The sequence below is a fragment of the Choloepus didactylus genome, chromosome 1, assembly GCF_015220235.1.
Source record: "Choloepus didactylus isolate mChoDid1 chromosome 1, mChoDid1.pri, whole genome shotgun sequence".
NCBI classification, from domain to species: Eukaryota; Metazoa; Chordata; class Mammalia; order Pilosa; family Megalonychidae; genus Choloepus; species Choloepus didactylus.
The window spans coordinates 163,697,752-163,723,244 of NC_051307.1; the positions used below are offsets into that span (position 1 = coordinate 163,697,752).

The following is a 25,493-nucleotide window of genomic DNA, read 5'->3' on the forward strand; positions in this document are numbered from 1 at the left end:
CCATGAATTTTGAAGACAATTGTGGAAAAATGTAGCTTACGAGGGGTGACAATGGGATTGGGAAAGCCATAAGGACCACACTTCCCTTTGTCTAGTTTATGGATGGATGAGTAGAAAAATGGGGGAAGGAAACAAACAAACAAACAAAGGCACCCAGTGTTCTTTTTTACTTTAATTGCTCTTTTTCACTTTGATTATTATGCTTGTTATTTTTGTGTGTGTGGTAATGAAGGTGTCAGGGATTGATTTTGGTGATGAATGCACAACTATGTAATGGTACTGTGAACAATCGAATGTACGATTTGTTTAGTATGACTGCATGGAATGTGAATATATATCAATAAAATGAATATTAAAAAATAATTTCAGACTTACATGAAACTGATTTGTATGAAGAGTTAAATTTTTTTAGAAAAACTGTTCTGCAAAAATCATCAACCCTAGGTGTACTAAAATGTATAAATCCTAATGTTGTCATAGCCTATTAAATACTCTTTAACAGCTTGAGTATTAGTTGTATCAGCAGAAGGAGCCTTCTCAAAATTAAAAATTATCAGAAATTATTGCATTTGCCAAGAGTGGCTGATGTTACTTTCAATTATATCAGCTGAAAATGAAGTTGCTAAAAAAAGTATAAATTTTGATAACATGATAAAGGAATTTAAAGAAAAGTGTGTGAGAAAAAGCTTTTAATCAGTCAAGATATAGTATTAATAAAGTGGTATTTATTATGTAAAAGTATGACACCAAGACTATATTTGTGCAGTTTATAAGTTTATATTGGTCCTCAAGTATCATTATTTACCCTGTTACATTTTATAAGTCATAATATATTTTTAAAGGAAAAAGATTTCCTTCCATTTTAGTACATTTATCTGTACTTTCTTCCCAACTGTTTGATCAAGGGGCACCACATTTTCATTTTGCATTAGGTCCTGCCAACTATGTAGATGGTCCTAGTTGTGAGGAGTTGGCTGGTGCAATATAGGATATTTAGCAGCCTCCTTGGTTTCTAGATGCCAGTAGCAACCCCAAGTTGTGACACTGCCAAATGTCCCTGGGTAGCAAAATCTCCCAATTGAGAATCACTGATCTACAGTGATGGAAAGCCGACGTGGGGGTGGGATTAATTGTGAAGGGGAACAAAGGAACTTTTTCAACTGATGGAAATGTTCCATATGTTGGTTATAGTAGTATCTATAAAGAGGTATATACTTGTCAAGACTCATCAAACTGTACACTTTAAATGAATGTAGTTTGTCATATTTAGCATACTACAAAAAGAGGATTTAGAAAAACAAAAAAACAAAAACTCTAATCTTAGCATAGTAATCAAGGCTTCTTTAACAAATGTTTGCCAGTCTTATTTCCTATTACTCCTTTTTCCTAAAACTCTTGTCCAGGGTAACCAACCTCTCAGTTGGTCTTCATGTAGCTTGTTCATTTTTAACTTTGTGTTTTGCATATACAAACTCTATACCTGAAAGGTTCCTGCCACAAGGAAGCTTACGTTAGTAATGAAGGGATTTGAAAGATTATGACAGCAAATACTATTGGGTGCTAATTGTGTAACAGGTACCATGATTACCACTTGATATACGTATCACAACAGCTCTGTAAAATAGATATTAATTTTATAAATGAGAAAATTAAAACTTAAGGAGAATATACAACCTTCTCACGAATACATGTTGACTATTAGAGTAAGAGTTTGAACCCAGGCGGTTTGACTCCAGAGCCATGCTCATAACCACTATGTTATATTGCCACGAAATTCATCATGTGGCCCCCAGCAAGTCATTTTATTTCTTGCAGACCACCTTTTCCTTGTTTGCAAAATGGGGGGCTAGATCAGAAGATTTCTAAGGTCCCTTCTAGCTCTGAGATTCCATAGTTTACCCTTCAATAAATGTCCATTATGGCCTTCCAAACATAGCTCAGAGCTAGCTTCCTGAAGCAATGTCTCTGTCTTTCTGTCAAGCTGAGCCTACTATTGACTTCTGTCAGTACTTTGTTCACATAGACTGTAGCTATGATTTGCCTGGCAAGTGGACCACAGAGGACTGAACTGTTTAAAAAAATACCCTATTTGGAGACAGACCCATGAGAAGCACTTTCCATTTCAAGTGTGCACTGGGCATGCTGGTAACCACCACTCATTTCCAGAGGACAGAAATGCCTATGATTGGAAATGGTTAATCCATTGGTGAAGACTTTGGATGCAGCAAATTGGGTTTATGAGATGAGAGGGAAGAGGACAAAATCCATGCACTAGCCAGTGACACATTCTCAACTCCAAATGAAGCCACATGTGTTGTCAGGAAAAGCCCAGGATAAAAACAATAGTTGGCATATCTACCTTTGGCAGGAAGACAAATCACATCAGCAGCAGATCAACCATAGTGGCCATTTACCTACAACCCCAGGAAGTTTTAAATGAGTTTTAGTTGGGCTTGATAATTTCTCTGGTTTAGTTTGACTTTGCCATCTGTGAAACTGAGGCTTAACTAGAAACTGCAAATATGAAAATCCTCATTATCCATTAGATGGGATTCCCAACTCATATGGCAACAGGTCAGGAATTACATTTGATGGCATATAACACGTGGAGACAGCCAAAAGGCCTGCATTAAACCATCCTTTCCTAGGATTACTTTAGACCCAAAGTAATTGATATGATTGAAATTCAATTTTCCATAATTTGTCCATTTTTTTGCTTTTAATTTTTGCTTAGCAAGAATGGTATTAGCTTTATTGTTTCATCAACAATAATATATGCTCATTGTAAAAAAAAAAAAATCAATGCCAAAAAATTTAAAGAAGAAACTTAAAACTATTGGAAAGTATTCCAATTAAACTATTAATAGATTATATTAAATATTAAATTATTAAACTATTTAATAGTTTAATACTATGAAAACTATTTCTTCACCAAGAAAGTAGTACCCTCAGTGATTTTCTACACATATTTATTTTCACAACTCTGGAAATAAGCTATTGCATTTTAACCAGCTGTTGTATTTAATATACTATGGTTGCCTTCCATGTCAGTAACTATAGATTTCTATTATTATTTTTAATGACTGCATAGCATTCCATCATATAGCTATAAGATAAATATTCATCAGTATTCTTATCAATAGGCACTTAGTTTGCTATTTTTTACTAATAAAAGCAATACTTTGATGAACATCTTTGCACATATTTATATATATATACTTAATCAACTAATTTCTTAGAATAAATTTTTAGAAGTGGTATCCTTTGGTTAAAGCATACACACATTTTAATTTTCGTACATTTTTCCAAATTGCTTTCCAAATGGTAATACCTTTTATAGTCCTATCAATAAAATCCTCATAAACACTGAGCATTATCATCTTTTTAACCTTTATCAATCCTTTAAGGGTACAGGAGATAGTATCTCAAGGCTATTTTACCTTCTATTACTATTTCTTTGGTTATTAGTAAATCTTTGTATGTTTTCTTTTGTCTTCACTTCTTTATTAAGTTTATCCATGGTATTCATTCAGGCTAAACTAGTGTAATTTGCACAACAGGATAGGTTTTGTTCATGCATCATTTCATGGGTCTCTATATCCATTCAATCTCCCCTTCCTTCCATCTCAGCAGGTGGTTGGAACTCTCTCCATTTCCTAGGCATCCCCCTACAAATTAGCCTATGTCTGTACCCATCTTTTTGTCCCCCTCTCTAAACCCAGTGGAATGGTCCTTCTGAAGATCAATTCCTCACTTACACTCCTCTCCTCCCACCCCACTGTCCCCAGGACTGCTAATGGCCCCTAAGTTTAGCCATCCCTAATCCTGCTGGCTCTCAGCCTCAATTCCAAATTCTTGTTTGGATCAGGTGCTCCAGTCAATCAACAGCTGCTGTACCAGCATGAGGGCAGTTCCCTGATGTAGGGATGGGTGAATGGACTTCTAACCTAATAGATATTCAGGACAGATATTTCAAAGCTTAGTTCTTTAGCTCAAGAAAACTTTCATCTTGGGATTTTGGCAATTGATTTAGCTGTTGAGAATAGACATTACTTGCTCTATTAATCTGAAATGATTTCTATTCTTTTCAAAGATTTAGACATCTCCTTGTTCCTTGTTCCTCGACAGGGAAACGTCATTGTTATAACTTCCTTGCTATTTATACTACTAGTTTTGGCCAACATTTGCAGAAAAGGGAAATAAAAAACATCTCCAAGTATAAATGAATCTTCAATTTTAAATTCAACCAAACTTCGAATTTATTGTGCTTCCTTCCTGAGCTTAACTTGCTAGACAGCTCAGCAGAAGACTAATCAGAAATTACATTTGACCCAGAAAAAGTTAAATCCTTTAGTCTTTTTCATTTGGGAAAATATATATATATATTATAAACATGTGGCCATTTTGGCAATGATCCTAATCTCTTTTAAATTAAATTAGGCTCTACGACTTTTAAGCACTATTGAACACAGCTCTCCTTTGTATTACCATGTTAATTTCTGTGGAACATTTTTATTTCCAAGGAAATAAACTTCCATAAGAATGTTTATTAACATTCCTCATGTTTTGCCTCAGCTCTCTTTCCTTCCCTGCTGTGTGGATATCCACAGAGCACCTAATTCTAGTCTGCACCAAGAAAATAATGAATTCCAGGGTCTTATAAATATTGGGAGTGAAGACAGTTCAGAAGAGGGGGGCGCAAGGGAGAATTAAAGAATATAATGGGTGATTGAAGGCAAGCATAGAGTTCTCTCCATTCCCAGTAGGGCTCATTTCCGTAATTAAAGTTTCCTTTCTTCATTCTCAGGCAAACATGGCAGATGCAGGATAATCTTAGAAGATAATCTTATTGTCATGCTGGGTGAATTCTAGATGGGAAGGTAGATCCACAGGAGTACACAATTCTAATAATAAACTTATTTATACCTACAATGTCAGAAATAATGTGGAAGTTTAATGAAGTGGCTACGCATTTGCTTATTTCCATTGGTACTATCAATAAGATGCAGTTTTAGATCAGGGAACATTTAATTGTTATACTTACAACATATGGAATACCCATAATTTGCTAAATGTGGGAATGAACACAACACACCATGCAGGATCTTCATGGTTATGAACACTTGTCTACATCATTCAGAACTAAAATAGATAGCCATGAAGCTTAACACAAATCCCCTTAATGATTTGTAGACATACCTGTTTGGCAAATAACAGTATAGCCAGTTATTTTAATTGAATCTTTGCTTTCTAGTCAGACAGCCTTCTTCATTATAGTGGATTTAAAGACGCGGAGACAGACAAGGGAGTCGTTATTTAGACACTGCGTTAACCTGACTTTACAATTCTTGTCTCCTTTTAGTTCTCAGTATTTCCAAATGAGAAGCCTGAAGTTGATTGGAATACAAGCTGTGGCTTTTTGTTCCAACACATTTTTTAAAAAATTTAGATCAGATTAAGCTGACCTATTTATATTTATGGGGCATCTGTTTCTTTGAAAATCCTGGAAAAGAAAGAATAAATCAGACCATGGAATACATGCCAAGATTGAGCCAATTTGCTTTTTGCCTCTTGGAGCCATGAGTACAAGATCTCTCCCTAGCAAGAAGAGTAGGGATTTTTCCTAAAAATTCTCATTTCCCCTGTTAATAATCTTGGGATATAGGAAAGCTCAAGAGAGGAAATTTGACAGTCACTGGAATGAGAAAGCATGAATTCCTCCTCTTTTTGCCCTGACCCAGATCCTTGGGGGATATTAAAGCAGTTATAGTGGAGGCGGTGAGGCCAGGATCCAGCAGAATCCCAAGTCTCTGCTGTTGCCCACAGTGTCCCACTGAAATGCCAACACTGGGACCCATAAAGAAACTTGGTAGTGGACAAATGTCTGGTAAGTAGACCAGTGGGTATATATGTGAGACTGAAGACATTCAGAGTATATCCACCTTAAGCTTGTATTCATTAGCTGTAGACTATTTTGCCCTGATCTGTAAGAATTCTTTTTCTTTAGAAATAAATATTAACATACCAGTTTCCATAGTTTCTTTAATCCTTAAATAATAAAAACCCTCAGTCCAAAATTTTTACTGGGTTATTTCCTTGTTTTGGTTTGCTAATGCTGCTGTTATGCAAAATACCAGAAATGCATTGGCTTTTATAAAGGGGGTTTATTAAGTTACAAATTTACAGTTCTAAGGCCATAAAAGTGTCCAAACAAAGGAATCAACATTAATATACCGTCAGTGAAATATGGCTAATGGCGTCTGCAAAACCTCTGTTAGCTGGGAAGGCACGTGGGTGGTGTTGGCTGATCCCAGGTAGTTTCCCAGCTCCTCTTCAGCTCCTGTACATTCTTGGTTCTTTCTCCTAGGACATTTCTCTCTAGGTGCCTGGGGGTCCGGTCTTAGCATATCCTGGGGCAAACTCTGGGCTTCATCTCTTAGCTAAAAGTCCCTCTGTCTGCATCTCCCAGCATGTCTAAGCATTAGTGTCAGCAAGTCTGGGCCTGTGTGACTCTTTTTAAAGGACTCCAGTAAACTAATCAAGACTCACGCTGAATGGGTGGGGCCACACCTCCATAGAAATAATTCAATCAAAGTTATCACCTAACAGTTGAGTGAGTCACATCTCATGAAAACAACCTAATCCGAATACCCTATGACAGTGGATTAAAAGATCATGGCTTTTTCTTGGGGGACATAATCTATCCAAACTGACACGCTCCGGCTTTGAGCAACATTCCTAGTGAGGCTTCCATTTGGTTTCAGACTTTGTTCCAAATGCCTTCTTTCCCTGAGAAGCTTACAATCTCTGCAGTTATATTAAAAATTGTATCTATATATGTGCATAGAAGAGAACTTTAATAATGAAAAAGTTACGTACATATTGTCATTTCTTTTAAACATTTTTCTCCAATTACTATTATATGGCCATTAAATTATGGTTTCTAGAATATTTGATGGCCCAGAAGGATATATAATCTCTAACAAATGCAAAAAGAAGCAGGAAACAAATTTGTATATATAATGTGATTCCAACTTTTAAATTCACGTTATATATTCATAAGAAGAAAGCATTGGAAAGAAACATAAATTGTTATTACTGATTCTTACTCAGTAATGTAAGTTTTATTTTTTCATTATATTTTTCATTTAGCAAATTTCTTACAATAAGAATGTTTTAGTCTTCATAAAAAGTTGCTTTTTCAAATGTAATGTTAAAGACTCTAAAATTATAGGATATATATTAAGTGGAAAAAGTGGGGGAAATGAACACATGAGGAAGATTCTAGAAGAAAGTATACTACAATTTAAGTAGTAATTGGATTAGATGGTCAGATTATGGGATGACTTCTTAATTTCTCAATGTCCTTTAATGTCATTACACTTCTTTTAAATGTAAAAATCCTAAATAAAAATAACTCAAGTGTCTTATAATTCTAATAAAGCACTGACTTAAAAAATTAAAACAGTAAAAACCTAAATCTAATTGGTAAGCACCAAGAGTAAGCACCAAGAAAAATGATAGAATTATCTTTCTACAATAGAGATTTATAGATAATGTAACCAGAACTGCTCTACCTAGGTACAGTATCATGTGAGGGAGGGGAAGTTGCCAGATACTGAAAGATACCTGGAGGCAGAGTGGGGAGGCTGAGCCAACACAGACTTTGGGGCCAGCCCTGGAGCTTTATTTCTGAATCCCCTGCTTATTAGCTGACTCACCTCAGGTAAGTCACTTCACTTTCTGAGTTCTGGTTTTCTCACCTAGAAGGTAGCTATGAAGCTAATTGCTCTTCTTGGGATTGTTGTAAGGGGCACATGTCAGTGAATTTACATGACAGGGTTATGACAGGGTTTTCTTTAACCTAGAGTGCATTATAAAAATTCTAATGGTTCTGCTGTTAACTCCTGCTGAGTCACTTAACAACTGATACAAGCTCTTTGCAGAAAAGGTCTCCATCTTCCTACAGTTGGGCCTAAAATTATTCACTAAATATCAATTCTGAGTATACATTATGTAAAAAGTGATTTCTCAAATTCTATGGTGATTCTTGAATTCTCATTACTCCTGATCCATTATTTAAATAAACTTTTTTAAATTGACATATACTTCCAGAAAAGTGCATACATCATAAAGGTAAAGCTCGATGAAATTTCTCAAGGCAAAAACACCATGTGACCATCATCTAGGCAAAAAATAGGTCACTACCAGTTCCCCAGGATCCACCCTCATTCCCCTCCCAAACACTCTTGCCCATCCTCCCAAAGGCATATTCCACTATCTAACTTAAACATCAGAGATTAGTTTTATCCTTTTATGATGGAATCCTTTCTTTTGCTCAACTTCATGTTTGTCAGGTTCATTCATGTTGTGTGTAGCAATAGTTTATTCATTTCCATTGCTGTATAGCATTCCATTCTATGACTACACCACAAAGCATTTATCCATCCTACTGTAGGTAGACATTTGAATTGCTTCTGGCCATATGCATGGTGCTGTGATAAACATTTTGCACCTGCTTTTTGTTGGACAAACTCAATTCTCTCAAATATATATATCACAGAGTGGGATTGCTGGGTTATAGGACATACTTGTATTCATCTTTAGTTTATACTGCCAACTAGTTTTTCAAAGTGGCTCCCATTTCATTTTAACAAATCAAACAGGGATGACTTTCCCTCTCAAAATCCCATCCATCTTTCTGTAACAATCAAGCCTTTGTGTGCTCTGGCCCTGTTTATCTGTGTGATGTAACCAAGGCAGAGAACACAGAGGAAACCTAGTTTCTATTTCTAGTTCTGGCACTCACTCACACAACTATTAAATAAGAAACAAGAACTCTCCCTGGCATCCTAAAGTTTAATTAGAAAACACAGAAAGGGTGGTAACATGAGCAAATTTTTTTAACATTCTAGATGTTACCCATCAAATGCATGTTATTGCCTTGAAAGGAATAACTTCAAGCTAGACTGTGTCAGATTGCACTGTTATGGCTTAAAATTTGATTTTTACCTCTTCTTTCATTGTCATCTCCAGAATCTAAATTTGATTGTTATACAGTCATTACTGTGTAAGAACATAGAGATACAAATAACTGAGGTTCAAAAGTCAAAGAAAAGATAGGATTCTTTCTCTCAAGGAGAAATACAGTTTAACAACCACTGCTTTTGTGTTTTTTCTTCCAGGCACGTCTTCCTCCATTTCCCCACCCCTCTTCTGGCTAAACAGGGTGTGGTGACCATCAGTGTACATCTCAGAGCCCCATCCAAAGAAACTTATTTGTGGGCAGAGCTGACTGACGGTCTCTAGCTGCTACACGTTAGGATCCACCACAGTGTTCACATACCCCAGGCTGCTCTCAGCTAGTGCGGGGGCATGCAGTGGCAGTGGGGGTGCCAAAGCTGGCATTCCTGCCTGGTGCAGCACTTTTCAATGGCAACCTTTTCTTGGGAACTCCCCATCAGCCTAGCTGAGACTTTCTTAGAAATGTGCTATTTCTACTCAGTCCTTCCTTCTCTCTCTTTCATAGTGACAGACATGCATTGCCTTTTCCTTCTCCCTTTTAATTTATATCTCATTGATATTTCCCTTAATCTCCTAGACATCTAATCATGACTTTTGGTCAGTTTCTCAGAGGGCTGGAACTGATCCATAGAGGCTAGTGCAAGATCAGGGGTGACCAATCGTTATCTCTCATGTTGGTGGCCTCAGTGATTGGAATATTAAAAAGGTCCAGATATAAGAAACAAGAAAAGGAGAGTTTTTAGGATAATTGTGAGTCATTAGGTTTGTAAATCACATAAGCACAGTGGATGAAAACTTAAGCTTTGAACACAAACAATCCTGAGTTCCATTCTTGATTCCAACCTTTATTAGGAAAGTCTCTTTGGGGAAATCAACCTTTCTGAACTTTAACTTATTAGCTGTGTGTACTAGTGTAAATTGTTACCTCTCTGTGCCTCCATTTCTTTATCTCTATAATGAAGAAAATAACAGTACATGCCTCCTAGGTTTGCATTGACTGTAATAAATTTCTTAGAGTGTTACTATTCAACACAGTAGCTGCTAGTCACAAGTGGATATTGAGCACTTGAAATGTGGCTAAAGTGACTGAGGAATTAACATTTAATTTTATTTAATTTTAATTGACTGAAATTAAAAATTTTTAATTGAAACAGTCTTGTTAATGTGGAGAAAATAGTAAAGGAAATTATTTTTTTGGTACTTGACTCAGATATTGGAAATTTTTAAGTGTGTTTAGAACAACTTGGGTATGTGAATCTTTTTCTACAGTACATTTTATTAAATCCAAATACAGATAAATATTTCCAATGAAAGTTTAGCAATGAAATTGAAAAGTGCTGTGGGTATAAAATGCACATGAGATTTTAAAAACTTAGAACCAAAAAAAGAGAATGCAAAATATCTTATTAATAATTTTTTTATATTAAGTACATGTTGAACTGATAAAATATTTTATAAAAAATAATTTTACATGGATCTTTTACTTTTTTAATGTGGGTATTAGAAAATTAAAAATTACATCTGTAGGCTCCCCGCCCGACTGTAGCTCTCACTGCAGAGGGAAGGAGGGCCATGATCCATAGGAACCAGAGCAGTTGAGAAAACTGTTTATTGGTGGTTTGAGCTTTGAAACTATGGATGATAGTTTAAGAGAACATTCTGAGAAATGGGGCACACTCACAGATTGTGTGGTGATGAGAGACCCTCAAACAAAACGTTCCAGAGGCTTTGGTTTTGTGACTTACATTTGTATTAAAGAGGTGGATGCAGTGATGTGTGCTTGACCATGCAAGGTTGATGGGCATGTAGTGGAATTTTTTTTTAATAATTCAATTTTATTGAGATATATCCACATGCCGTGCAGTCATACAAAGCATACAATCAGTTGTTCACAGTACCACCATTATAGTTGCGCATCCATCACCAAAATTAATGTTTGAACATTTTCATTACCACACACACAAAAGTAATAAGAATAAAAATTAAAATGAAAAAGAACAATTAAAGTGAAAAAGAACAATTAAAGTAAAAAAGAACACTGGTCCCCCCCCCCATTTTTCTACTCATCCATCCATACACTGGACAAAGGGGAGTGTGATCCACATGGCTTTACCAATCACATTATTACCCCTCATAAGCTACACCATTATACAATCTTCTTCAAGATTCAAGGGTTCTGGGTTGTAGTTTGATAGTTTCAGATATTTACTGCTAGTTATTCCAACTCATTAGAACCTAAAAAGGGTTATCTATATTGTGCGTAAGAGTGCCCACCAGAGTGACCTCTCAGCTCCTTTTGGAATCTCTCAGCCACTGAAACTTATTTCATTTCATTTCACATTCCCCTTTTGGTCAAGAAGATGTTCTCCATCCCATGATGCCTGGTCCAGGTTCCTCCCCGGGAGTCATATTCCACATTGCCAGGGGTATTTACACCCCTGGGTGTCAGTTCCCATGTAGGGAGGAGGGCAGTGATTTCATCTGCCAAGTTGGCTTAGCTAGAGAGAGAGGGCCACATCTGAGCAACAAAGAGGCATTCGGGAGGAGACACTTAGGCACAATTATACACAGGCTTAGCCTTTCCTTTGCAGCAACAGTCTTCCCAAGGGCAAGTCCCATGACTGAGGGCTCAGCCCATCAAACTACCAATCCCCAATGTCTGTGAGTGCATCAGCAACCATCGAGGTGGGGAAGCCCAACACCCCTTGCATTCTCCCCCAGCAATGTTCACATTAGTGGTAGCATACAGTATTTCTCTTTTTGTGCCTGGCTTATTTTGCTCAGCATTATGTCTTCAGGGTTCATCCAAGTTGTCTTATGTTTCACGATATCGTTCCGTCTTACTGCTGCATAGTATTCCATTGTGTATATACCACATTTTATTTATCCACTCATCCATTGAAGGACATTTTGGTTGTTTCCATCTCTTGGCAATTGTGAATAATGCTGCTATGAACATTGGCATGCAGATATCTGTTCGCGTCACTGCTTTCAGATCTAATGGGTATATACCAAGAAGTGCAATTGCTGGATCGAAGGGTAACTCTGTACCTAGTTTTCTAAGGAACTGCCAGATTGTCTTCCAGAGTGGCTGAACCATTATACAGTCCCACCAACAATGAATAAGAGTTCCAATTTCTCCACATCCTCTCCAGCATTTGTAGTTTCCTGTTTGTTTAATGGCAGCCATTCTAATTGGTGTGAGATGGTATCTTGTTTGTGTAGTGGAATTAAAGAGAGCTGTTTCTAGAGAGGATTCTGTAAAGCCTGGTGCCCGTCTAACAATGAAGAAAATTTTTCTTGGTGGTATTAAAGAAGGTACAGAAGAATATAATTTAAGAGACTATTTTGAAAAGTAAGGCAAGATTGAAACCATAGAAATTATGGAAGACAGGCAGAGTGGAAAAAAGAGAGGATTTGCATTTGTAACTTTCAGTGATCATGTTAAAGTTGAAAAAATTGTTGTTCAGAAATACCACCCTATTAATGGGCATAATCATGACATGAGAAAGGCTCTTTCTAAACAAGAAATGCAGTCTGCTGGATCACAAAGAGTTTATGGAGATGGATGTGGCAACTTTATGGGCCGTGGAGGGAACTTCGGCCGTGATGGCAACTTTGGTGGAGGAGGATGCTATGGTGGTGGAGGTAGCGGTAGCAGAGGTACTTAAGAGGAGGTGATAGTGGCAACTATGGGGGTGGTCCTGGTTATAGTGGTAGAGGGGGCTATGGTGGTGGTAGATCAGGATATGGAAACCAAGGTGGTGGATATGGTGGTGGTGGTGGAGGACAGGATGAGTACAATGAAGGAGGAAATTTTGGTGGTGGTAACTACAGTTGTGGTGGAAACTATAATGATTTTGGAAATTATAGTGGACAACAGCAGTCAAATTCTGGACCCATGAAAGGGGGCAGTTTGGGTGGAAGAAGTTCAAGCATTCCCTATGGTAGTGGTTATGGATCTGGTGGTGGAAGTAGTGGATATGGTAGCAGAAGGTTCTAAAAATTTAACAGAAAATGGCTACAGTTCTTAGCAGGAGAGAGAGCAAGGAATTGTCAGGAAAGCTGCAGGTTACTTTGAGATAGTCATCCCAAATGCATTAGAGGAACTGTAAAAATCTGCTACAGAAGGAATGATGATCCACAGTCAGAAAATATCCTGCAGCTTAAACAGGAAATCCTTCTTGTTCAGATCTGTCATAACTACAGTTGGCAAAAAGTGGAACTACTGATTAATAATAGTTCCAATAGTGTCAATTGGATGCACATTCCTGAAGTCTTTTATGTGTTGTAGCTTTGTCTTTGTCTTTTCTTATTACATCAGGTATATTGCACTGTGATTTGTGGTAGTGGTACCAGGAATAAAAAATTAAGGACTTTTTAACTTTAAAAAAAATTACATCTGTGGCTCATATTATATTACCATTGGACAGTGGCTTAGCACCTTGAAAGCACTACATAAAGTGATAGCTATCATTGTTTTATTATTATTTATACTATAAAGATATAATACTTATCTTATAGAATCATGTAAGAATAAAATAAATATATAAAGCCCTTATCACAGTGTGCGGCACATAATAAGAGCTAGTTAATAATGTATCTATCATTGTTTAGTAGGGAGGACATCACGGGTTCATGGAAGATAGTTGGTAGATGATAAAGAGGGAAAGAGAAGTGGGGATTGCGTATTGTAGAAAGTTTTGAAAACCAGGCTCAAAATTTGGGGCTTAATTATCTCTGCCACTGAGAGCCACTGAAGCACATGATCTGAGATGTGTTTTAGAAAGATAACACTGACAGCATGAATCCTCAGAGGGAGGACATGAGTTTTGGAAATAGTTCTAAGCCATTCAGAGCAAAGTCTGCTGAATAAGTTGGGTGATCAAGCTGGGAAATGCTGTCTGGGGTCACAAACAAAGTCTTAGCTTGAGTGATGGGTCTGGTTTCATGGGAAGCTCATAATCCAGCTTTGTAGGCAATTCTGAAAGTGAAGTTTCACAGGCATTTTTGAAAAATGACAGACAGCATTATCAGCTTAAAAAGATTGGCTTACACTGTGACTATTCCAAAATGTGTACATTTTGGTGTGTTTACTCAATCAAGCAAATAAATAGCCTCATTACATTTTGGTTTATTTGTGTACTCCAGATGAAGGACTCTTCTGCAACAACTTTTTAATGACAATTCCCAATCTCAATCACCCTAATCAGTCCTTAAGTTTCTCTTTTGTATAAACAAGCCCATCCTCCCCTAGGAAGTATCTAGGTGCTGTAACATACAAAACCAATAGCCTTTACTAGTCCTTTAATCAGAACTGCCCTTAGACCCAAGCAAAAGAGCCCCCTGTCCTAGGCCCCATACCTTAGAGGGTTCTGGGATGGCCCCACTTCTGTTGTACTCCTCTCCTTTATTAGTTATCTAATGCTGCATTTAAAAAATCACTATAAAACTTAGTGTGGAAAATGACAATAATCATTTGTATCTCTCACAGTTTCTGTGGATCATGAATTTAGGAGTGGCTGGGTGGTTCTGGCCCAGAGTCTCTAGTAAAGTTACAATCAGATGTCTGCTGGGATTGCTGTCATCTGAAGGCTTGACTGGGGCTGGAGGATATATTTCCAAGGTATCTCACTGGTCTGGTGGCTCTGGCTGTTGGTAGAAGGTCTTAGTTCCTCTCCACAGGGGCATCCTTATGTGGCTGAGGTTTCCTCACAAGATGGTGACTGTGTTCCAAAGGCAAAAGTTTTCAGGGAAGAGATAGGCAGAAGCTGTATCCTTTTTATCACCTAGATTTAGAAGCCACATAGTATCATTTTCACCATATTTCTTTGGTCTAGGCAGTTACAGTTCCTGCCTAGATTCCATAGGAAGGAACACAGATCCTGCCTCTTGGTAAGAAGGTTGTCACTCACATTGTAAGAAGAGCATGTAGGATGAGAATAATATGTAGGTGTGGCCATATTTGGAAAATACAATCTGCTTCATACCCATAGGCCAAGGAGTCTGTGGGACCAAGAGGCATGCTAGCATAGAGCTAGCTCCCCACCTTCTAGATATGTACTGAGTAATACAGTAGCCATAAGCCATGTATGGTGATATAAATTTAAATTAAATAAAATTAAATAAAACTTAATATGCAATTCCTCAGTCACACTAACCAGATTTTGAGTGCTTAATAACCACATGTGACTAGTGGGTACCATATTGTTCAATCCAAATATAGAACATTTCCATCATTGCAGAAAGTTCTGTCAGACAGCACTGGTCTAGGGTCAAATTCCAGGACTCAGAAAATCCCTGTCCAAAAAGCCCCAAGCTCATTTTTGCAAGTATTGACCATGCTGCTGATACTTTGAGGCCTGATGGGTGGCCAGAGTGACTGTTGGCAGGGTATGCAGCGGAAGCTTAGATTTCCAGGCTGGGGTATCCACATACTTGTGCACAAGGCCACTCACAGAACAGAATGGAACCAGGAGTGGGAAGAATAGGGTGGGTGGGCCACAGGCTGGGGGCTGGCTCCCCACTGTCACCTCATTCCAGCATGGGACTTCAAGAAATCTCAAAATTATAAACTCACATCTGACCTTCCATGTTGTTAAGAAGGTATATAAGTCAATGTAGAAGTATAAAACTTACTTTCCTTAGTGGTTTGTTAGCTTGATTTATTCCTTTTAAATATTTAGATCTATGGTATGTAGGCCTCCCTTTGTGCTCTTACCCTGGACCCCAACAGTATTAAGGGTGCACAAGACTTTAGTTTGCACAGATTCTTATTCTGGGGAAGAAGAAAACTTAAGTGTGTGCTCGCAGTTGCCTTACTACTATTGTAATGAAAACATTAAATTCCAAAAAGAAGGTTCATATCATACATTAGGTCCTATGTGGTGGCACAAATTGGGCAGAAGAACTTGCACCACCCCAATGCATATTTCATAGCCAGAGCATTTTCTAAGACTAAGAATCTAATGAAGATATCAGCTGTACATAACACCATTTTAAGGGAAATGCTGAAGTCCTGAAAAGAAAAGACTGTATGGAACAGGTTTGGGAATGAGGCATTATAGTAGACACTGTTGGTGCCCACCTAGGTCTCCTTGCCTGGGCTGGAGCACCCAGCTCCCTGGTGCTTTAGTGCTGGCTGTTAATAGTGCAAAGCTTCCTTTCTTCTCTGAAGAATTGTCCTTGACTGAGGGGAGTCAATTCACCCAGGAGGTTATTCCCCACCTACATTGACTGATTAAGGTCAGCCCCCTTCCTTCTAGGTGGGAAAACCTGGTGGTGTTATTTATGCTCCAGAGACCTCTGTGTCTCAGGCCAAGGCTAGATTATACCTGAGGCTACGTCTTTGCTTAGCCTCTTCCCTTGTCCTATCTGGATGCATTTCTTCCCCTACAGATTTCTCCCAGGTGTACCCTCAATAAATTCTGTGTACCTGAATCCCTCTGTCAGGCTCTGCTTCTAGAAAAACTGACTTAAGACCATCGACCTTGGAAAGTGGGAAATCCACAGTTCTTCAACAACTCTCTCTTAAGAAATACTTGTTATCCCCCATGTAATCTGCAACCTCCCCAACTCTGGCAGAAGTAAGCATCAGCTATCCTCTTTGCAAGTCCCACATAGATGGTTTATCTTGTTTAGTGACTCACTTTAGAATATGGGGATATTGGCCCATACTGTTTTCAGCTCAAATACCTCCACCAAACAAATCTCTGAGTTTTTAACATCCTGTTTATAATATTTGATAATATCTAAACTTATGTTATGCCTACTATGTGTCAGGTAATGTTTCAAATCCTCTTTCTGCATTGAATCACTTAATCCTCACACTGCTCTATACATAGGTACAATTTTAATCTAAAAGCGAGGCACAGAGGAGTCAAGATTGCTCAGTGAATAAGTGCTGAACTCTTGATTAGAACACAGGCAGTTGGGTCCATTCTCTAAGTCACCTTAAGAAATTGCCACCCTTCAGAATTCAGTTTAGATTCCTATGTCTGTAAACCAAGTTCATTACTGGGATACTACTGAAGGTTGCTTTTCTTTCAAGTGCCCTCTGGAACAGCCAACCCTTATCCACTGAAAAGTTCCTTGAAACATTGCACTATTTTTCCACCTAGTATATCTTTAAACAAAAATGCCTGTCAGCAGTTGGCACATGGAGAAAGTCACTACTGATTCTCCATAAGTTAAAAAAATATATTTTGGGCTGTCCTGTGAAAAGACTCTTTCTGGATCAGCAAGTTCTCTAGCTGACGAATGTATCCAAATCCATATGGATGCTGATGGTAGGGATCCAGATTCCTGACTACACACAAAGTGGCCCATCTGCCTTGGAAACTTTGGGTTGAAGAGCAAAACTGTGTCCTTGACTTAGGCAGTTAAGAACCTTTCTACATCACAGGAAAGACACCTTTGGCACTCCCTCCCATTATTTTGCCTGTGTCCATATGTCCTTGACCTTGAAGGCCTTTGTGGAATTATTACAATGTGAGCCAACATTGTCCTTGCTGCAGAAATTACCCAGATTTCTAGACAAGATGGCAGATTTAGCAGATGTGGGAACCAATCCCCACCTCACCCCACATTCCTCTACAAATACTCCAAATAAACAGAAAGGCACACATGCATACACACATAAACACATGCACATATATATATATATATATATATATAATTTATATTTATGTAATTTTTTAAAATTAAATATAGACAGATATTTGTTGGAGAGTAAGAAACAAAGACCACCAACTGGTGGTCTGAAACAAAGCTGGATGTATGGCAAGGGTGTCACATCACATCACTGTTATGAATTCAGTAGATTTCTCCAAGCAGGAATTGAAAGAACCCAATTAAGATATAAAGAGGGATGAGTAACATATAAGGCAAGATTCTGAGTTTGGGTATCTGGTTGGCCCATGAGGGCCATTGTAAATTCTGTTCTTTGTTCACTGATATTGAGGACACCTGGTTTCAAACAAGTCCTGGATGGGTTGCCTAAACATCCTATGGTTCTAGAGTCATTCAGTTGATGGCCTGAATGCTCAAAGTTTAGCAAGCAATTTTTTTCATATGCATGTGAACAAGAAAGAGAAATTCCCAGGAGCAAGAAGCAGAGAAAGAAACTTTAGATAGAGCAGTAGGAGGGAAGTTGAAGCCACGAAACGCCAAGGATATGAGCCCTAGATGTACCTTAAGAGCTGAGGTTTGAAATAGGAAGCAGAGTCAGAAAGGCAGGCAGCTAGAAGGGGTCCCTGCATAATGCCCTACCCCATCAGTGGTCTGGAACTGGAAAGTCACATTTGAAAAGCTGCAAGCTTCCTGCTGCAGGCTCTGGGTGGAAATATCACTAGCAAAAAATAGAACTTTAAGACTGAGCAATATTGGTTCAGGACCTACCTGGTATACCCTTGGGCCTGGCAGAACCAACCCATGGGGAGGCTTCCAAACCCAGGGCACCCCTAAAATTCCCAAAGAACATGAGCTCTCTGACATCTATCAAATGGCATAAGTTGACTAGGTTCAGTGGTTCTCAGGAGATGGGGAAATGCCGTGTGAGGTCCTCTAGGGCACAGATATTTCATTCATTAAACACCACTGTGTGCCAGACCCCATGCTGGACTCTTTACCATTTGTAGTCTCAGACCTTCCAACAACTGCATTCTGTACCTCTTTAACCTGGGCAGGGTAACAAAGTCCCACATGCCTAGCACATGCCTAAAATCTCACCATCTAAGATTCATCCTTTGGGGTCTTGATAGCTTTTCTATCTTTGCATGCACACACACCCCTATACTAGATTACAAACACTGGGCAATATTGTACCATGCAAAGGGCTCTGAAATAGGAATGCCAAGAGCTAGGTTCTAGACTTTGGTTAAGCTGCATACCTAGGATGGCACACAGCGCATAGCAGATGGTCAATAAATGATAGTTTATAATTTTCATTATCACACATTCCCCACCAAGGGCTCAACATCCCATACATCATGGCCCTTACCAACATGTCATAAAAGCAAATGGAGGGAGACAGAAGAAGATGGAGGCATAGAGAGGAGTGGAAGTTAGTTTGTCCCCCTGGAACAACTAATAAACAACCAGGGAACAGCTGGTAAATAATCTGGAATAACTGCAGGGGGACAAACGTGACCATCCACTCATCATACACCAACCTGAATTGGGAAGAATGCCGAAGATTGCAGCATAAAATCTGTAAGTAAAAACTGCGGATCCAAGCCGGGAGTCCCCTCCTTCCACCACCTGAACTGCAAAGCCTTGCAGTGCTTGCGAGCAGCAGTCTCCAAGCAAGCGAGTATAGCTCAGCTGAGCTCCAACTGGGGTTTTAATTAACAAACATGGACTGCTCAATACAAGCCAAGAATCCCCAACAAGCAGACAGAGGCTTTTGGTGATGACTGACCTTGGAGAGCTGGAGGGTGGCCACAGACTGGCCTTGAAGAGGGCTTTCTGTCCCTTTTTTGACTCAGTGGAGACAGCCTCAGCCATTTTCAGTTCCCAGCGCTCTGACCCAGGCAAGGGTGGAAATAGCACAGGCAAAGAGACTATTCAAATGTAAATGACCTCTCCCTAGGGTGTATATTTTCCGTAAGAGGAAGAAGGTGGTGTCAAGCTCTACTACCGACCTTCCATTCAGAACCAGACCCCAGATCCTGGGGGAGAACAGCCACGGGTCACACCTCCTTACACCAGTCTGGAGTCACAGGCTGACAGGTGCCACCTGCTGGGCAGAAGAGCACAGTGACTTGAGGCCTCACAGGGTGTACCAATCTTCTAAGACACACCCTCAGGGAGATGTGATACTATTGCCTCCTTCTGAGTCCTGAATCCATTCTGGTCTGGGAGAACCTGATTGGGGTATTCAAGGAAACCAGAGGCCTAGACAACAGAAAACTACAATATACACTAAGAAAAATGAAGTTAAGGCCCAGTCAAAGGAACAAACTTATACTTCAACTGAGACACAGGAATTTAAACAACTAATGCTAAATCAATTCAAAAAGTTTAGGGAAGATATGGCAAAATAGATGAAGCATATAATGAAAACACTGGGCATACATAAGGTAGAAATTGAAAGTATGAAAAAATAACTGGCAGAATCTATGGGAATGAAAGGCACAACACAAGAGATGAAAGACACAATGGAAACATACAACAGCAGATCTCAAGAGGCAGAAGAAAACACTCAGGAACTGGAGAACAATGCACCTGAAAGCCTATACACAAAAGAACAGATAGAGAAAAGAATGGAAAAATATGAGCAACATCTCTGGGAACTTAAGGACAAAACAAAATGCAGAAATGTACATGTCATAGGTGTCCCAGAAGGAGAAGAGAAGGGAAAAGGGGCAGAAGCAATAATAGAGGAAGTAATCAATGAAAATTTCCCATCTCTTATGGAAAACATAAAAGTACGGATCCAAGAAGTGCAGTGTACCCCAAACAGAATAGATCTGAATAGGCCTACACCAAGATACTTGATAATCAAATTATCAAGTGTCAGGGAAAAAGAGAATCCTGAAAGCAGCAAGAGAAAAGCAATCCATCACATACAAAGGAAGCTTAATAAGAGTATGTGCAGATTTCTCAATAGAAACCATGTAGGCAAGAAGGAAGTGGGGTGATATATTTAAGATATTGAAAGAGAAAAACCACCAACCAAGAATCCTATACCCAGCAAAACTGTCCTTCAAATATGAGGGAGAGTGTAAAATATTCTCTGACAAACAGACAATGACAGAGTTTGTAAACAAGATACCTGCTCTACAGGAAACACTAAAGGAAGCACTGCAGACAGAAAGGAAAAGACAGGAGAGAAAGGTTTGGAAAACAATTTTGGGAGATAGTAGCACAGCTATGTAAGTACACTGAACAAAGATGACTGTGAGTATGGTTGAAAGAGGAAAGTTAGGAGCATGTGGAACATGAGAATGAAAGATGAAAGATAAAGACTGGGACTGTATAACTCAGTGAAACCTAGGGTGTTTAACAATTGTAATAAAAGGTACAGATATGTTTTTACATGAGGTAGAACAAATGAATGTCAAAATTGCAAGATGTTAAAAATGGGGTGGGATTGGGGGGAAAATATAATCAATGCAAACTAGAGACTATAATTAACAGAAACATTGTATTACGTTTCTTTTAATACAACAAAGGCAATATACCAAAACTAAATGCATATGGGGGGGCATAGGGGAAGGGTATGGGACTCCTGGCATTGGCGATATTGTCTGACTCTTTATTCTACTTTAGTTTAATGCTATCTTTCCTTTTGTTGCTTTCTAGCTGTCATTTTTTTTTTTCCTCACTCTCTTTTTCTTTTTCTATTGTCTCTCTACCTTTGACTCTTCCTCCTTCTTTGTGGAAGAAATGGAGATGTCCCTATATAGATAGTGGCAATGGTGCTAAATACATAAATACATGACTATACAGAGAATCAACGTTTGTTTGCTTAGGACAGTGTCTTAGTTTGCTAATGCTGGAGAATGCAAAACACCAGAGATGGATAGGCTTTTATAAAATGGGGGTTTATTTCACTACACAGTTACAGTCTTAAGGCCACAAAGCATCCAAGGTAACACCTCAGCAATCGGGTACCTTCACCGGAGGATGGCCAATGGCGTCCGGAAAACCTCTGCTAGCTGGGAAGGCAGCTGGCGTCTGCTCCAAAGCTCCGGCCTCAAAACGGCTTTCTCCCAGGACGTTCCTCTCTAGCAAGCTTGCTCCTCCTCAAAACATCACTCCCAGCTGCACTCTCTTTCCTCTCTCTGAGTCAGCTCATTTATATAGCTCCACTGATCAAGGCCCACCCTGAGTGGGCGGGGCCATGCCTCCATGGGATCATCTCATCAGAATCATCTCCCACAGCTGGGTGGGGCACATTCCAAGCAAATCCAACCAGCACCAAAACCTTCTGCTCCACAAAACTACAAAGATAATGGCATTTGGGGGACACAATACATTCAAACCGGCACATTCCACCCCCTGGACCCCAAAATGACATTATCTTTCCAAATCCATCACAATATCACAAAAAACTTAAATCATTTCAGTAACAAAAGTTAAGCACAAAATCCCATCAAAATCAATTTAAGCGTGGTCAGTCCTAAGGCATAATTCCTTCTAGCTGTGGATCTGTGAACTTAGAACAAGTTATGTGCTTCCAATATACAAAGGAGGAACATTCATAGGATAAACATTTCCATTGCCATAAGGAGAAACAGTAAGGAAAACAGGGTTAACAGGAGCAAAACAGTTCCTAAAACCCACAGGACAAACTCCATTAGATTTCAAAGTCTGAGAGTCATTAACAGAACAACGTTGCATCCTTGGGGCTTGAGAGAGCGAGAGCCTAACCCTTCCCAAGGGCCTTTTTGGCAGCTGTTTCCTCTCCAAATGCTTGGGTGAGTGCTCCAACATATCCACACATTGAGGAGACCACCTTCTTGGCCCCACCCTCCTCAAACCTTGGGGCAGCTCCCGGATTCCCTTCCATCTCCGGGGCACACGCTCAACCCCTTCAGAACAGTGTGGTGGCAGCCAGGCTCTCCCCAATTCCCTGGAAATGTGCTCCATCCTCTTTGGGACCTGAGGTGGCAAAACTCTTCCAGAGCATTGAGGCGGAAAACCCGCCCTCGACCTCCAGGGCAAACTCACCCTTTCCATGCATGTGGGCTGCTCCGCTCTCCCAGCCCTCGACCTCCTGACTCCAGACCTCAACCTCCATGGCTCTGTCTTTGAAGAGATTTTTCCTTTGATTTTTTTCTTGTCTGTCTCCTCCAGTCCAGACTGGCAATGACTCTGTCTATAAAGATCTCGCAAAAATTCTGTTGGCTTTGCATGACGCACACAGGGGTCAAAGCCATTAGACAATAGGACTTTCCACAAATCCTTTCTGGATAATTCCATCTCCAATCTTGGCTTGTACTGAAATGGCCGCTGGGTTCCGTGTTTGGTTGCATCCTCATGTTGGGCTATAGCTTCAGGGATTCCACCCCCTGGAAGCTCATAATTTTCCAAGCCATCAGCTTCTGGTTTCTTTGAACCCAAGAGTTCAGTTCTAAGTTTATCTCTCTCTGCTCGCATTTTACTATAAGCTGCAAGAAGAAGCCAGGGTATCTCCTCCACATGTAGTCTGGAGATCTCCGCAGCTAAGTATTCCAGGTTGTCACTTTCAAATTCTTCCTTCCATCTGACATGAGGATTCAATTTTGCCAAATTCTCTGCCACTTTAAAACAAGGATCACCTTTCTTCCAGTTTGCAACAACACATTGATCATCTCTGTTCAAGGCCTCGTCAGAAGTATCTTTAGAGTCCATATTTCCACAAACAGTCTCTTTAAGGCAGTTTTGGCCTTTTCTATCAAGCTCCTCACAGTTCTTCCAGAATCTTCCCCTTATCCATTTGAAAAGCTGTTCCAACATGTTTGGTATTTGCAGACTCAACAGCAAAAGCACCCCACTTCTCTGGTACCAAAATCTGTCTTAGTTTGCTAATGCTGGAGAATGCAAAACACCAGAGATGGATAGGCTTTTATAAAACGGGGGTTTATTTCACTACACAGTTACAGTCTTAAGGCCACAAAGTGTCCAAGGTAACACCTCAGCAATCGGGTACCTTCACTGGAGGATGGCCAATGGCATCCAGAAAACCTCTGCTAGCTGGGAAGGCAGCTGGCGTCTGCTCCAAAGCTCCAGCCTCAAAACGGCTTTCTCCCAGGACGTTCCTCTCTAGCAAGCTTGCTCCTCCTCAAAACATCACTCCCAGCTGCACTCTCTTTCCTCCCTCTGAGTCAGCTCATTTGTATAGCTCCACTGATCAAGGCCCACCCTGAGTGGGCGGGGCCATGCCTCCATGGGACCATCTCATCAGAATCATCTCCCACAGCTGGGTGGGGCACATTCCAAGCAAATCCAACCAGCACCAAAACCTTCTGCTCCACAAAACTACAAAGATAATGGCATTTGGGGGACACAATACATTCAAACTGGCACAGACAGAATATATGGTGTGTGAACAAAACACTGTCTTAAAAATAAATGGGTTGATGAAGAAACCTTGAGGGCACTATATTGAGTGAAATAAGACAGACACATAAGGACAAATATTGCAGTGTCTCACTGATATGAACTAATTATAATATGTAAACTCATAGACATGAAATATAAGTTACCAGGATATAAAATGAGGCTAAATAATGGGGAGTGGTTCCTTATTATAAGCAGAATGTTCAACTGGGTGAACTTACACGTTTGGAAATGGAAAGAGGTGATGGTAGCACGTTGTGAGAATAACCCACAGTGCTGAATGGTGTGTGAAAGTGGTGCAAAGGGTAAGCTCAGAGTCACGTATGTCACCAGAAGGAAAGTTGGAGGTTAAAAGATGGGAATGCATAAAACAGTGAATTTTGTGGGGGACAATGTCCATGATTAACTGTACAAATATTAGCAATCTCTATCATGAACTAGAACAAATGTATGACACTATAACTGGAAAGTAATAATAGAGGGGCACATAGGAAAAAAATATATACCTATTGCAAACTATATGCTATAGTCAGTAGTATTTTAATATTCTTTCATCAATAGTAACAAATGTACTATACCAAAACTATGAATCAGTAATGGAGGGGGTGGTGGTTAGGGGTATGAGAGGATTGGAGTTTCCTTTTGTTGCCTTTATTTCTTTTCTGGAGTAATGAAAATGTTCTAAAAGTTGAAAAAAAAATTAATTGTAGTGATGGATGCACAGCTGTATGATGGTACCATGGGCAATTGATTGTACACTTTGGATCTTTGGATAGTTGTATGGTATGTGAACAATCTCAATTGTAAAAAAAAAAAAAAGCAAATGGAACACTGCTGCAGTGTCTGGCAAAGTGTGTTAAGTACAGCCTTTCGCCAGAAAGGGCCCAGTCTCACTCATGACAAATCTGGAACACACTCAGAACACAGAGGATGGCACAAAAGGTTCCTCTTTTGAACCAAGATCTACTCACATGGGTCGGGCAGCCCTCTTCCCCATGACTTTCCTCCCTTCTTTCTTTTCCATTGCTCCCAGTCCAGGGTACCTGCTTCAGTCTCCATTGTGGCCATGTGGAAAATTCCCACTGCCCAAGACTATATATTCTTCAGAGTGGAGCAATAACAAGACAGACAAAACTCCCTCTTGCCAATATTGATGACGTCATGCAGCATGACTATGATTTGATATTATGGTAAAAGTTCCCCTCCCCGCCAGAAGCAAGGATGAGGTAAACAACTAAGGTCAAGGTTGCAGAGAAACTTGTCCTACCATGCAAATATTCTATTATAAATCCTGTCATCATTTTAGAGAGAAACATTCTGTGTTGGTTTCTATAATTTGGACACAAGTCTATTTTACACCTTGATAATATAAGAGGACCCAATAAGCATAAATTTAACCTGAAACCAAGCCCTGGCTTTAA

At 39.4% G+C, this 25,493-nt stretch overlaps 1 pseudogene; it reads left to right on the plus strand.

The window, feature by feature from the left end:
- Nucleotides 1-5,880: 5,880 nt before the first annotated feature.
- Nucleotides 5,881-13,027, plus strand: LOC119526298 (annotated as a pseudogene).
- Nucleotides 13,028-25,493: the final 12,466 nt, after the last annotated feature.